A 15,951-nucleotide genomic window follows, 5' to 3' on the forward strand; every position below is an offset into this window, starting at 1 on the left:
ATGCATATACAACGGGAGCTAACTACTATCTTCTGTATTTGTGGTCGCACACCACTAATGCCGATTCTTTCTGTTACACATAAGAAACATTTGAAATATTTGAGTGCATTATATGACGATTTCCGATACTCTAGAACAGATACATATATATCTATAGTACAAAGCTACAGAAGTAGAGAGAGAGTTATTAAATTTCAAAATAAAATTTAGTATCTTCTCTGGCGATCGAGGTTTCAGTCTCGTTGAAGTCTTATTTCAACAAGTCTGTCGTAAAAAATAATTGTCTCTAATTAATAGCATTTTGTATATTACAAATGTGGTAAAACTTTTCAAAACAAAGATACTGCATTAAGTATATTGTAGCGAATTTAGTAAATTGTTAAAATATTGTACAACACTTGCAGGGATTTTTATAAATCGTATGGTGTAACGCACAATCGCGTCACGTCCGGATTCTCTCGTCAATATAACGAGTCGTAGTCACAGACTACTACCCTTGAAGATGTACGTAGGACACTATGTCAGCTGGTACCAAATATCAGGAATAGCTGTAGAGGTTCTGCATCCCGAAGCTTGTCAACACAGCCTTTAAGGAAGGAGCTCAGTTATCTCCACTTTATAATAACTGTCTCAGCAAGCTATAGGTCAATATTTGGTAGAATGAGAAACTACAATGTATGTATCTCAATAGCTTCTCATAATATAAAATCAATGCAAGAACAACCAGTAACTCCAATATAAAAGACAAATGTTGATTATTGATAAAACAGTAATAAATTAACAAGATATATTTACAGAATACTCTCACATTCTTATTATCACTCCATAACTATGATTACAGAATATACAACAGATCAATCCTAACTATTCCCACAATATGCCATATACTCCAAATAACAACTGGCCTAGTTAATTCTAAAGGATGCCAATAACGGTTGGTGATGCCACCAATTCCCTTAGTCTGTCCACACTTGGCCAACTATATCGGTGATTACACCGAATGTCCACAAAACGAACACGTGTACAAACGACACGCCCCCAATGAATGTAAACAAACAGTAGTGATGACACCAACTGCCGACCGACTCTCTTGAGATTTAAATTATTCCAAATATACATTAAATAGCATTGAATTAATATCCACAAGACTTTTGCCTTATTAAATGTTTCCTAATAATAATAGAATAATTCCAAATATTGGCCACGGCGACACAGAACCCGTGTGACCCGGAGCAGATCTAATGCAAAACTGATCTCCGGCGAATGAATGAATGAAGAGTTTTACGTACCGTGACGCTAAATATAACGTTTCGGGGTACGAGAAAAGATAGGAAATGGAGTAGGAAGAGCAGAGTATATAGAGAAAGCATAGAGTGAGGAGTCGTCTGCTATACCTATATATCTATTAATTTGGAAGACGACTCCTAGATCCTAAAATGTCCTACCATGGCATCGTCTAGCAGTAACTAGCCCTACCCATCAAGAGCAGGGGAAAGGAAGGAACCTAACCTGTCAATTTGGTATATAGATTCTATAATTTTGAAGCCCTTCTAATTTATCTATGTGAAAATATCTAAACTATGACCTGTAAATATACCTAACCTCTGGGCCGGCGTTATCACACCTACTCTTCATCGAAAGACCGCAGAGGGGTTTTTATCGTGCAAGGCTGGGCATCCTCACACGGGACACCGTCTTTAAGTCCCATCCGACGGACTAAGTGTTAGTAGTTAGTGGTTGTCGTGCGCGTGCTCGTGAGTTTTTGGTGTCTCTACATTTAAACACAAACCATGACTGACTCCTTGCAAAAACTGTTCATCTTGTCAATGTCTCTGCTTTCTGTATTGCCATACCTATCTTTCGACCATAATACTGTACATTCCGACGTTTTTAAAGTATGATTGTGCATATTGTGACATTAGTTTTTGTGAGGGAGTAGAGAATTTTAGTAGGACGACTATAGGAAGTTATTATAGAAAGAGGGTGTTGAGCCGAAAGTGCATGTATGGATAATTTGGAAAAACAAAAAAACAAAATGAATAGATAAATATTTCTACGATAGTGGACAACAGAGTGGGAAATAAAAACATGAGGGCAGGAATGGGGATTGTATACGGGGTTGGGGGGTGGGGTGGGGGTGGGTGATTGTCGATGGATAACACTTGAATGTGTGGTTTGTGATGTGTTGGCTGGTTGTTTACTTCAGTTCTCACTCCTGGTGTTACTAGAGTGCCCCAGCAATGGGGACGAGCCTGGAAGAACTCCCGATGCCATTGTTGTGTTTGTAAAAAAAAAAAAAAGGTGGGTTGACGAGGATTATGAGTTCAGATGTGTGGTGTTTGATGTGTTGGCTGGTTGTTTACTTCAGTTCTCACTCCTGGTGTTACTAGAGTGCCCCAGCCATGGGGACGAGCCTGGAAGAACTCCCGATGCCATTTGTTGTGATGTTTGAATTATCCCTATATATGTTTTGCGACGTGATGTCAGTATTGATATATGTTTATGGAGAAGAGGATAGACAGAAGGTAGTGGGGAGGAATATAGTGCTATGTTCATTGTGAGAGAGGGAGAAAGATAGAGTGTAAGGAGAGTGGTGGGAGAAGATAGAATTTTTGGGAGTGAGTGAGGACGTAGAAGATATAGGGGAAAATAGAACAGAGTGTGGTGGCCAATCAGGTTCACCACCCCGACCTATTTCTGGGTAACCCTTAATAAGGATATGGCGATGGTTTATTGAATGGATTTCACTCTTAGATAGTATGAAGATAGTTGAGAGGGGTTGGACGAAGTATGATGGCCATTCAGATCCCCCGCCCCGACCTATTTCTAGGCATCCCATAGTAAGGAAATGGTGACGGCTTATTGAATGGGTTACTTACTTAGTTCCCGTTGTGTGTTTGTTGTATATGGAAGCCGAGAAGAGAGGAGAGGAGAGAGAGAGAGAGAGAGAGAGAGAGAGAGAGAGAGAGAGAGAGAGAGAGAGAGAAATGGTATGTTGGCCAATTAGGTCCACCGCCCCAGGTCCACCGCCCCGACCTATTTCTAGGCAACCCATAGTAAGGAAATGGTGACGGTCTACTGAATTGGTTACATGCCATGTTCCTATTTGTGTGAGTGTTGTATATTTAGGGATAATGCGTGTTATATCTTGTCATAAAAATCTATTGTTCTGAGAAAGTTGAGTAAAAGTGTGTGGACTATGCTCTGTTTATCCAGTGAAGCTAGACAATGGTTGATGGACCTTATGGGAATATGATGCTTATTGAGTTCCCTGATAAGTTCTAGTCTTGCCGAGAAATGTTTAGAACAAAAGAAAAAAACATGATCAATAGTCTCTAAATTACCACAGAATTCACAATTGGGTGACATGTGTCTTACCATAATACTTATGTTTGATCTTAACTTAGTTTTGCCTAATCTAAGCCGTGTGATAATTCTATCATCGGTTTTGGAGTGTCCGAAAAGTCTAGGTTTCCTAACTGGTTTGTCTAAAATCTGCCTTAAATTATTAGAACTGTCTTCCCAAATTTTGTCCCACTTCTGATCTATAGCTACATTGATGAGAGAATAGGCTTCAGTTTTGGTAAGTCTGACATCTACATCAGTTACGTTATGACCAAGAGCTTCCCTAGCTAGCCTATCAGCAGCTTCGTTACCTGGAATATCTACATGAGATGGTACATAAACAAATTCTACTGTTCTACCCTGATCTGATATGAGTTGTAGGGAACAAAGAATAGAGTTGAGGGTAACTGGTCTAGTAGTGTTTCCGGTTTCAATAGACTGAAGGGCCGAAAGACTATCCGATAGAATAACTGCCTTATCTGGTTTGGGCTGATCCAAGGATTTATAATATACGTCCTTGGTCTGATCTAATAAACGTTGATCTCCGGCTCGGAAGTCCGCCTTTTATAGCCTTCGATCGTATCCCTCGCTCCGCCCCTTTTTACCATATATAGAGCATCGTATCCCAAATCGTATCCCTCGCTCCGCCTCTTTTACCATATTTGGAACATCGTATCCCACGAACGTATCCCCGGACCGAAGCGTAAAAGAGTTCGCTGCCGCTATACAATATAGTTATAACAAATCCATTCTTAATAAACCTTTAGTAAACCATCCTAATCAGAAACATCGTTTCAATACTTATAATAATAGATATCAACAATATCTAAATTTATTTCAGCTTATTAACATGCCGAAATCGACAAATAAATAAGTATGTCACTGGTTCACTCGCTCCGCCATTTCCGAGAGTTGACCGAGGGAACGAGATGAACGCTGTGCAAACCTTCGCCCAATACGGCGCTATTAAACCTTTACTGAAAGACAGATTGAAACAGTTATGTTTCTGATAAGGTTTTGTTACAATATTAACTACTATACAATATCTAAAACCTTACATTTTCTCTCCAGTGAATGTTCACTCTTAGCCTTCTTGCCGTCAATGACAACAAAGATGGCGGCGATACTAAATTTAGTACGATTCGTCAAAACTACATAAAATACAAGTTAATACAGAAAAACCGTTACAATTTAGCGGAACCTTAGCCAATATGGCAATTACACCTTGTTCTCGCTATTACTTGTTCACATTTAGAATGAATAACGATATAAACTCTTAAAACACACAACGTACATGCCGTACAATGCAGTCAAACATCAGCTGATTTTACGATCAGCTGATCAGCTACAGAACTCGTAAACAACACCAGGTATTACAGAACTATAACCGGTTTCTAGAATAACCATTACCAGTACATAAATGCAACATAGAGCGTAAAAGATGCTCTCAATATATTCAAATAATGAATTTACAGGATATAATTAACATTATTTAGCATCATAAACTATATGATCTATAAAAATCCCTGCAAGTGTTGTACAATATTATAACAATTTTCTAAATTCGTTACAATAGTTTATGATGCTAAATAATGTTGATTATATCCTATTAATTCATTCTTTGAATATATAGAGAACATCTTTAAGTTTTATGCTCTATGTTGCATTTATGTGCTGGTAACTGTAATTCTAGAAAACGGTTATCCCGCGGTGTATACTGTTTACGAGTACTGTGCCTGATCAGCTGATCGTAACGTAACACAGTCAGCTGATGTTTGACTGCATAGTATGAAAATTTAACGCGTTCACATTTAACGTGTTAAACTTTTAACCATTTTAAGCGTCAAAGGTAAGTTTAACGCGTTAACTTAAGTTAACTTTATTTCGATTCTCTTTCTACTACCCTTGGCATATCTCACTTCAGAATTAGTCCATATATTTTATTGGAAATAAATACAAAATCATTTTCTAAACCATTTCTGACATATGTAAGTCTTTTTTATTTTTACCTGTAATCAATTATCTATATTGTTAAGTAAATCCTAGCTAAAGGTGCCAGAGTTAATCCCTTACTTCCTGGGACAAACAGGGAAGGATTAAGCTTTCAATTATCTCAAACCTTTCACTTATATTTATAGACATGTTAATTGTTTCTCACCTATTTTTGCCTTGAGAAATACATGTCACTCCATTTTGAGAACTTTGAGTAAAAAAGGCAATTGCCACCTGTCACTAGATTTTAGAGTAGGGATATGATTCTTATAAAAAGGAGATACAATAGTTAGTTAGTTGGAGAGTTTAGTTAGGAGTATAGAGTCATAGATTCTTATATTTGGATTTTACCTTTACCTACGGGATTTTAGATGAAGTTCATTACGGATACGTAGAATTATTTGTCTAACTCATCATGATGACTTGACTTTTCCCTGCGACTTCAACTGTATATTTATTTGTGACTATTGTGTGTTATCTTTGGATCATGTGGAATAATTTCTCTCATCTGTAAATAAACATTTCCTCCAAAATGAAGAGTATATAATGATAATACAAATGTATACGAAAAAAACATATGATAACAGCATGAGATAATATGTACAAAATTAGAGAGAGAGAATAGGGGGGAAATACATAACATGATTATTATAAATCAGAGAAAGGGAGAAGCGGCCACAATTCTCTCGGATTATCAAATTATTTTCAATATTTATATATATTCATAAACGAGTAAGTTTTAATCAGTTACATATACAAATTGAAATCTTTTTAAAATTTTACACGCATGTCAATCTGACTTGTTCCATATCATACCATTCCAATGTATAGCCCAAGGGACCTATTAATAATACATGTATTAGCTCAAAATTTGAGAGGGAGTATAGATATGAGATAAAATCTACATTTGTGATTGATACAATTGAACATATGAAATGAGATCATTTCTTATTTGTTCAGTTAATGAACAATTCAAAACAATATGACCAACAATATCAGTGTAAAAGCGTCCACAATAGTGACAAGATATTACAGAATTTTCTAAACGTACAGACACAATCATTTTCATAATATATCTTACATTTTCAGGGCAATTTGGATGACGTAGAGCTAGTTTTCAAAGGTAATGGGGTTTTAAACAATCATGTAATGATAAGAATCGTGTGAATTCTGCGTCATTTGTCATTCTCAATTTCCAGGCATTTGTTTCATACATAGTTACAGATTTGTGGACTAATGCCTTCCAACAATATCTGGAAGGAAAAGATCCATCATCAAAAAAAATTAAGACATATTCATATAAGTTGTATTTCTTAAGTATTTTGGTAATGTCTGGAATAAAACCTTTTTGAACATACGTATAGTCACATTATTTAAAAAAAATATCTCACATTGAAAATTCTAAAAATCGTTCTTTTCAGTCTGCAAACTATGCCTAGAAACAATAGTTTTTAATATCTATATAAACCTCAATAGAGGTCCAACCTATTAGTGAAGTACACATATCTATTCAAGTCTTCTGTCAAACCCTTGTATAGACTTTATAATAAAATGTTGAGCCCTTTCAAGCATTAATAAATCAGGTTTTATAATACCCAAAGCTCACACCCATATAGAGCAGAAGGATAAACTTTTATTTTGATATTTTTGAAATAGTAAGGGGATTCAGGCCACACTGGTGTGCACCAGAACGCAGTAATGCCACCACTTTTTAACTTGTTACATGCCTGTTTAATCCGTTCAAAGGATTGATATTTACTGTTCATAATAAATCCAAGATGATTAGTTTCTAAAGCAATAGGTAAAGCATTATTATAAAGACTAAATGTGCAGTTTAAGTTCTCTTATAAGAAAATACCATAATTTTACTTTATGAGCTTCAATACAAAAATCTCTATTTTCTACTGTATTCTTCACATATACTTAAAGCGAATAGTCGGGCAAAGAAGGGCTAAAATCGGTAAAATGGTGTTAATATATCCAGTATAATTTCTTATGAAATAGAAAATAAAATTTCCCATCAAAATCGCTCTGTATGCGAAGAAATTAATATATATTATGGGAATCCTAATGCGTCCTCCCGACCGGCTATCAGTGCAGTTCAATCTTAACGCATGCGCAACATCCACCACTCTCCGTAGTAAACAAAACATGGCTACCGTAGTTCTGAACCAAAAGGTTTCCGCCAAAACAACCAACTGACTCACCTAAAATGCAAAAGGAAAGGCAATGGAGCAGCGACAATCCCAACAAATGACTCGGTAAACATTACGACGCATGGAGAGTGTTAATACAACTTGTTATAGTGAAGAGAACAGTTCAAACGAGCACGCGGCTCCGGACCGCTACTGTACTAGTCCGCTTTCAACTACACGTGGTTTTTTAAAAATAAAACCGGAAGCGAAGTTGATTGGCTGCCGTTTGCTCTACTAAATGTGTATACGGCGGCCATTACAAATGTGTGAAATAGAAGGGTCTCGGAAGTATTTCATTGTACACAGTTGTTTAATTTCATAAATGGGATGTAACATGGGGGCAAAGGAGTACATAAGATCCCAATATAAAGGTATGTGTATGTTTTCCCGGCATTGCATGGACGATATATTAGAAATATGCCGCTGACGTAGCGTAGGCCAAATCTGGCCTACGATTTCACATTTTTAAGAGGTACCGCGAGCTGACTATATATTAGGCAAAAAAAAAATTTAAAAAAAACCTAATAATATAGGCAGGTTTAGCGGACTACTACTGTACGTACCTAGGCCTACTACCCGGTACTCCCTGCTCAGCTGATAGTGAGTGAGTCTTCGTATTTTGATCATTATGCAAATAGTCCCTAGCAGTATTTTTTCATGAATGAGTGGTCACATATGGTGACATGTTTCATACCTGTTCCCCATTCGCGTAAAACGTAACCCTGGGGTAAATAGCGGTTCTTTCGTGGGGCCTCTTTAGGGGTAATGAATGTATATTTATAAAATGTACCGTAGTAATGCATGTACAGTTAGAATGTAACCGCTAGTGCATTATCAAGCTAAGATTTGTTTCAATTAATCTATAATATTATGCTATCGGTCAATTCATACAGTTCTGTTGTATATATTTATAGATTTTTAATTTGTAAATTATTGTTCTGTATATGTTCTGGTCGTGTTATACACATACATTGTACAATGTATGGAGGATTTACATTGTAGGTTAATTGGTAAAATATGTACATATGTATATGTTCTGATATACACATATACATATGTACATATAGGTTTTAGCTTGTTCTTTAGATATATTTGGAGGACACATACAGTATTGTTTCTGGTCATAATAATAAATATTGTTTGTATATTTATTACAACTGTACCTGGTTCATGTGTATATGACAAACTTTACAGAGTTGAAATGTACTGCAGCCATGTATCATTTATAATTATTCTGAATTTTTGTTGGAACTATAGATAATGAATTTTGTATCTTTTTGAAACAATATTTGATTCTATTAAATGCTTATAAAATGTTTTCTCTAAAATGAAAAAAAAAAATATAAAAAAACTGTAGAATGAACCTACATTTATTCATTTTGATATATATATTTGAAATTGATCATTTCAATTTTTGTCATATTCAACAGATATAAAAAATTGTTTGTTCTTTTTTTTTTCAGGCACCATGCATGCATAGTGACATGAATACAGAAAGTTCATCCCTTGGACCTGTATACAAGTGTATGTATACATATACATACAGTTAGCATCATATGAAGACTGAAGAATGTTGATTTGAGTGCTCTTGAAAGTAAACTTTACCAATATGGACCTAGAAGATCATGAACAGAACATTTAAACAGTATTAATTTATTAAATGTTCCTTTCAACTGTAATCATTAAATAAAATTATGATGCAATACTTTTTCATTGTTTCACTTTGTAGAAATATTTGTTTATATTAGTCCTCTAGATCCAGTTATTATAATTCTTGCATCCTTATGCCTGCCCATTTGTTTGTCAGGGCTTGTGAGATAGCTTTTCAATTACTTTTAAAATATAAGGATTTTTTTTACACATAGCAATATAGATACCATTGTCTTAGGATTTCTAAATTCTACTTTACAAGGGAGTAGACTCAACATATAAATAAAACCATAAAACTAGCAAGTTATTTGAAATGTTACAAATCTTTTTGTCTGAACCAAATTTCACATTTACTGTCTATGTGTAACTTGTACATAGACCATTTATGTATTAATACTGTAGTAACAGTGATTACAAACACAGACTAAAATGTAGTATGTAGTACTATGTACATCTGTCTTTGATTTGAGTTCTAAACAAAAAAGTGGTACCTATTGGGAAGTTGTAACTTGGGCGGGGGGTGAAATACAGAAGAAATAGCTACACATGGAAAAAAAGAAAATATACAGTACCATATGAATTCAAAGTTGCTCCAAAATCAATGAGACTAAATGACCAAAAAAAGCCATGTAAACCCCAAATATGCAATGACCAGATCAATGAAAAAGCACCCTTCCACTTCCAGTTATCTGTAGCTATTTCTTCTATATTTCAACCCCCCACCCAAGTTACAACTTCCCAACCTCATGATTCTTCTGTCTTTTAGCCCCACCCCCCAACACACACATACCTGATTGATTGTCATGTTATTTCAGGTTCCTATTCAGGTATTATTCCTAAAAACCAAAAAGGGTATACACACTGTGTACTCTCAAAGGAGGGGAACCACTTCATTCAAAAATGGAATTTACAATTTCATCTTAATTTTGAAATTTTCAATTTAATTATTAATTACTGGATTATTAAAACAGTATAGAACCCTTCGGCTACAGACAAAGTACTGTGGTACACATTTCTCTTAATTAATTACTTTTCTTCCAACTCAATCATCTTTTTCTCCAGAGCACAAAAAAGAACAGGAAACAACAGAAAAGGAAAGTAATATACATACATATGATGTGTTAATTCTCACAGCATAGGCCGACATGAATGTGAAGAATTAAATATTATCAATGTTTGAGAGAATTTCCTAGTTGTAATTCAATAGCAGATACGTGGAATGTACGTTTACATATATACATTGTACAATACATATACATCATAAAAATTTCTTTCCTTCCAGCCGGACATTCATGTCATCTCTCTCCAGAACTCAAATATTGTTTACAAAAAACCCAGAGACATAGATAATTTAATTAAATCTCTGCAAAAAACTACACGAATAATTGAACACATATATTGTACAGCTGTACTTGTAAAATATCTATGTATGAGCTAATTTATTTTCACATCTTTGACAGCTACATGCATGGACATTGTATGGAACGTTTTCGTGTGGTTTTAAATGGGAAATTATGTTACGAATATTTGTATTTAACCTTCATGATTCGGTTGATTTGAAATACGACGATTGCGATGCTGCAATAATTGCCCCTTGCCGGGGCCCCATCTCTGCATCGGCCGAATATTTGTGTCGATTTCCATGTCTAAAGATGCTTTTATCGAAAAATGATTACAAAACATTGTCATTAATGTAAGAATACTTCATTTGCATCAAATGTATCATCTCAAAACAACAATTTACATACCGCATTAGTGGTTTATCACACGAAACGAAACCGACATGACTGAGAAACACATGTCCATGTTGACATTTCCACGCAGCCTCGTTTTCAAAGAGTTTGGTGAATTTATATTTAGAAATGTGCTAAATTTACACGGGGCTTCCCCAAAATTTCAATGGTCAAAACTGGACACCGTAAGCAGAACTTGACCATCATTATGGTATGCAATGACTTTTGGAAGGCCAAAGAACGCATTAAGACTGGTTTCCTTTGCCCGACTATTCACTTTAACATTTTAATTTTTGGAGGCTCGTACTATTTGTACCAACAAGCCTAGATCGTCTGCCTGCGTAGGTATATTTGCAGGTATATCGATTATAGATGCACCTCTACCACAGTTTTCGACTTCATTCAATAGGTTATTAATAAAAAAACAAGATACATTTTTGCGGAGAGGGCCCCTCCTTGTAAAGTACCTCTCTCCATCTTGACTGGTTCAGATGTAATACCGTTAAACAATACTGAACTTTGTACATCTGTATGCATAAACCTTAAGATATTCCATACCTTCCCTGTAAGACCAATATCGTATAATTTAACCGTCGTGCCAAACGGTATCGAATGCTTTGGTACTATATAGAAACGCCACTTTTATATCAGAACCATTTTCCATATTATGATAAATACATTCTTGTAAATTGAATGTTGTACAAAGACTACATAAATTGTTACATTTGGCCTGTGTTTCCCGATCGCCTTCGTGATGGGATCACGTCACTGAGTTCTTCAGTGTACTCACCGAAGGTAGCCCTAAATAGGACGAATATGTCACGAGCTAGCTTATAATTAAGTTCTACAGATTTTGCGGTCGATGAACGAGGTTCGAGGCGTTTGCGCAAGTACCCCTCTTTGAGAGGAAAATCGTCACGTGCTTTCGCAATGTTGAATAGTTCATGTCGAAGATTTTCAAGACCTGGTGTGCTGCGATTGGTCATATGCAATATTTGGTCAATCAAGAGACTTTTAGGTCTATCACCACAGTTTTCAAGATCTTTTATGTAAGCTGACACGTCAGGTCTTTGAAAGAGTGGTTCACAAATCGGTACCTGAGAATCATCCCAAGTGCTATTGGTACCATAGCACTCAAATTGGCTACTCGTCGCTTGTTCATTTTGCAAAGAATAATCTAAATCTGTGCATGCATTTTCTAAGGTGACAGGTAGCAGTTCTGTGTATTCCGTAGAATCACTCATTTTTATTAATGTAAGTCATTTATACAAATATCATTTGGAATATACAGGTACATTGTATAAGCACGAGTCACGCACATTACCAATGGGGAGAACCTACGTCACCGGAAGTGATATCGGGCACACAAAAACAATGAAAAAAACGCCCGCTTCACGATGAAAATCGGCTGAAGTTATGACATAAAAGCAATGCATCTTCTAAACCTATCGTGCGGCAAAGACAGTGTATTGTTAGATACTCTGTGAAACTATCATATATCGTCAAACTAGCTCAGATTATGCAAACACCTCGACACAATATTTTTCAACAGCAGGGATATCGGTCACATTTCATTCACTAAAACGTTATAAATTGCAAATAAATAAGTTTTGCTGCCAGAAAACTGTCCGTTTACTAATATGTAATACATGACTGTTGAAAGAAAATATTTCATTCACTATATCTGCTAGTGGAGAATCATAGACGTTGCTTAATTAGAAAAATATGAAAGTGATATCGGTCACACTTAGAACTTTAGGGGTAACGGTCACATCCCAAGCTACCATTGTACTATTTTGAAGTACGTATTTATGTTAAAGTAATTATAATTTAAAACTTCGCAGTAACAATATATAAGAAACTACATAAAACATAAAGATGTAAAGGCATCAGATGTAAACAAAAGGAAAGCACACTGATCTAATAAAAGTTATAGAAATACGTGAATCATGATAGACAGGATCACTGAGGGTTTTTAGCTGATAGCATTTGTACAGTTCTACATGTCAGTTCACTAATATTTTCTCCACAGATTTTCAACTCAATAATTTTCTTTATACAAATAAACACACAATAACGATTGAACATGTACTACATCTTAACAACAATAGAACAAATGATCACTTGCAAACAAATTATAAAAGTAAATCAGTCGATAACAAGAGGCCAAAGAAATATCGTGACGTTTACCATTGGAGTTACAAATCAGTCGATTTAACATGTTGGTCCAATATCTTTAGCGCTTCATGTTGAATTAGCCGATGTCCAGTTGGCATTCATGAATACTCCCCTAATTGTCCCCTAATTTAATGAATATATTTTCATTTGATAACAATTGTATGATAACATCCCAAGATATTTGCATATAAAGAAAAAAATCAATATCGTCAAGGACGAAACAGCCATTTTCTGCGAGCGATAAAAATTATGACGTCACATGAAAATAAGCGGATAACAGATCATGCACCTTTGAATGTCAATTGCGCTTGGTAAGTATACATAGTGGGGTTGCAGTGAAAAAGTAAATATGTGTATATGAATGCTATAAAGCATCGTGGTAGTCAAATTATTTCAAGATAGCCAAATATTCATTATTTTGTAATCTTATCTGTCTCAAAAATGAGCATTAATAGATATTTGATAATTGTATGTCTACATGGTAACAAACTTCAAGTTGTCGACTACCGCGTTTTCCCATTGGCGCATTACGTACAAGAGTAAAGAGAGAGATACATGTAGTACTTATAAAATTCCAGAAAGGTCAATTAAGTATTAAGCTCAGATGTGGAATTTGAACCATAGCAACAAGTCTATCTATTAGAATCAAGAAAGATGACTTTCTAAACATGAAATTTTAAAAAGATCCTTTATACTGTCTGGTAAATATACATGTAGCGGTATCGAAATAAATCGATTTCGGATTGATTCCGAAATATATAACATAACTGGATCGACATATGAAACCCCTCCAGTACTTTCAGAGAAGTAACAGAAACAAAAGACGGACGGATGACGAGCAACCATTTGCTTATGGTTGGTTAAAAAGTCGTCTTTCAATATCAGATCAATTCAATAAAAATATTTTGGCTGGGTATCCATTGGAGTTGCATGAATGCGTAAATAACGACTACATGCATGTACAATGCTGTAATATTCAGTTTTCGTAACTTTGGATGTGACCGTTACCCCTAAAGTTTTCTTTCAACAGTCATATATTACATAATAGTAAACGGAACAGTTTTCTGACAGCAAAATTTATTTCTTTACAACTTTTAACGTTTTATTGAATAAAATGTGACCGATATCCCTGCTGTCGAAAAATATTGTGTCGAGGTGTTTGCATTATCTGAGCTAGTTTGACGATATTTCGTAGCTTCATAGAATATCTAACAATACACTGTCTTTGACGCTCGATAGGTTTAGAAGATGTATTGCATTTATGCCATAATTTCAGGCGATTTTCATCTTGAAGCGGGCGTTTTTTTCATTGTTTTTGTGTGCCCGATATCACTTCCGGTGACGTAGGTTGTCCCCATTGATTACGTGTTCAATATCAGTGTTGACTGTTATATAAACGCCCGGGGGAAAGTTCTCGTCGGTACGCGTAAACAGTAGGCCATGGGCTAGGAGGGTCCCACATGCAACCCCCCCCCCCCCAAACCTCCGAACCAATATTTTTCTGAACCCTTATGACCCACTGATCACAAATCAAAATGTTAACGTTGCATAAGTTGGGATGAACTTCCGCTTATGACGTCATCAAGATGGCCGTCATCTCGAATTTTACTAAAAATTGAAAAATACTCCTTACATAGACATTTTTCAACCAAACAACCGAAGTACACAAATGAGGTATCAAAATGACCACAATTGAACAACAAATACATACCAGAACCAAATAATCCAATGTATGTAGTGAATTTTACGCAGGAAATGAAAAAATCGAATTTTAGCTCCAAAATAGTAATTTTTTAGCATTTTTTTTTCATATTTGGCTTGACGCAGCAATGTTTCCCAACAGTAAACTATTATTTCTAAACAGTTTTTTGGCCTTTTATTAATCAGTTTAAATAAAAACAACAACAACAACAACAAAAAATCCAAATGTTAACATTGTATAAGTTCCGGTTATGACGTCATCAACATGGCCATCATCTCGAATTTCACTAAAATTGAAAAATATTCACAACATTGACATTTTTCAACCGAAGTAGACAAATGAGGTATCAAAATGACCACAATAGAATAACAGTAGATATGAGAACCAAATAATTTCATATATGTAGTGATTTGTACGCAGGAAATGAAAAAATAAGATTTTAAGCAAAAAAAAATGGTGATATTTCAGAAAAAAAAATCTTACTTGGCTTGACGCAGCAAAATTGTTTCCCAACAACAAATTATTATTCGTAATCAGTTATTTGATCTCTCATCAATCATTAAAAACAACAACAAAAACGATGTAAAGAAATGCAAAAGAGAATGATTGTTTCACCTTCATAAGGTTTACAAAACATCACCGGGTGTGTATAATGGGCATATGCCTGGAATTTTACAAATTATCTGTGAACGTTCAATTTTCCTACATTATTTATTCGGAACCATGAAGGATTAAGGATTACACCATGACATTCACATACAGATACGCAACAATTTAAATTCCCGTAATACTTTTTTTCCGCCATCAATTACTTCAGATATTGTAAACCATCTCTGTATAATATTGTATGTATAATCAAATGTGGTCTGAATTTTAGCTGCTGGTTTCTCATTTCTGTTATTCTAGGTCGTAACACTACATAGAGTCGTCTCCAACAATTCTTCAAGATCACCCTCTGAAGCCTTTGATTTCTTTCCCTCAGATATTTTGAATCAGTTGCTTTCCCTGGTGCAGAAACATCGATTTCATTATAATCCAAGACAGAACAGTCACTATCAAGGGACACATCTATAAAAATGATCTTCAGTACCATGGTTCAAGCTCTGTCTAAGAAAGTTGTCATCCAAGTGTCAATATTATTGAAAACTCTCCATAT

At 35.2% G+C, this 15,951-nt stretch overlaps 1 long non-coding RNA gene across 1 annotated transcript; it reads left to right on the forward strand.

The window, feature by feature from the left end:
* Positions 1-7,214: 7,214 nt before the first annotated feature.
* Positions 7,215-9,240, forward strand: LOC138332842 (uncharacterized). The gene is made up of 2 exons (XR_011209885.1): positions 7,215-8,132; positions 8,996-9,240. It is a non-coding gene; the product is annotated as an uncharacterized lncRNA (long non-coding RNA).
* The last annotated feature ends 6,711 nt before the right edge of the window (positions 9,241-15,951 follow it).

This window comes from Argopecten irradians, chromosome 10, assembly GCF_041381155.1.
Source record: "Argopecten irradians isolate NY chromosome 10, Ai_NY, whole genome shotgun sequence".
NCBI classification, from domain to species: domain Eukaryota; kingdom Metazoa; phylum Mollusca; class Bivalvia; order Pectinida; family Pectinidae; genus Argopecten; species Argopecten irradians.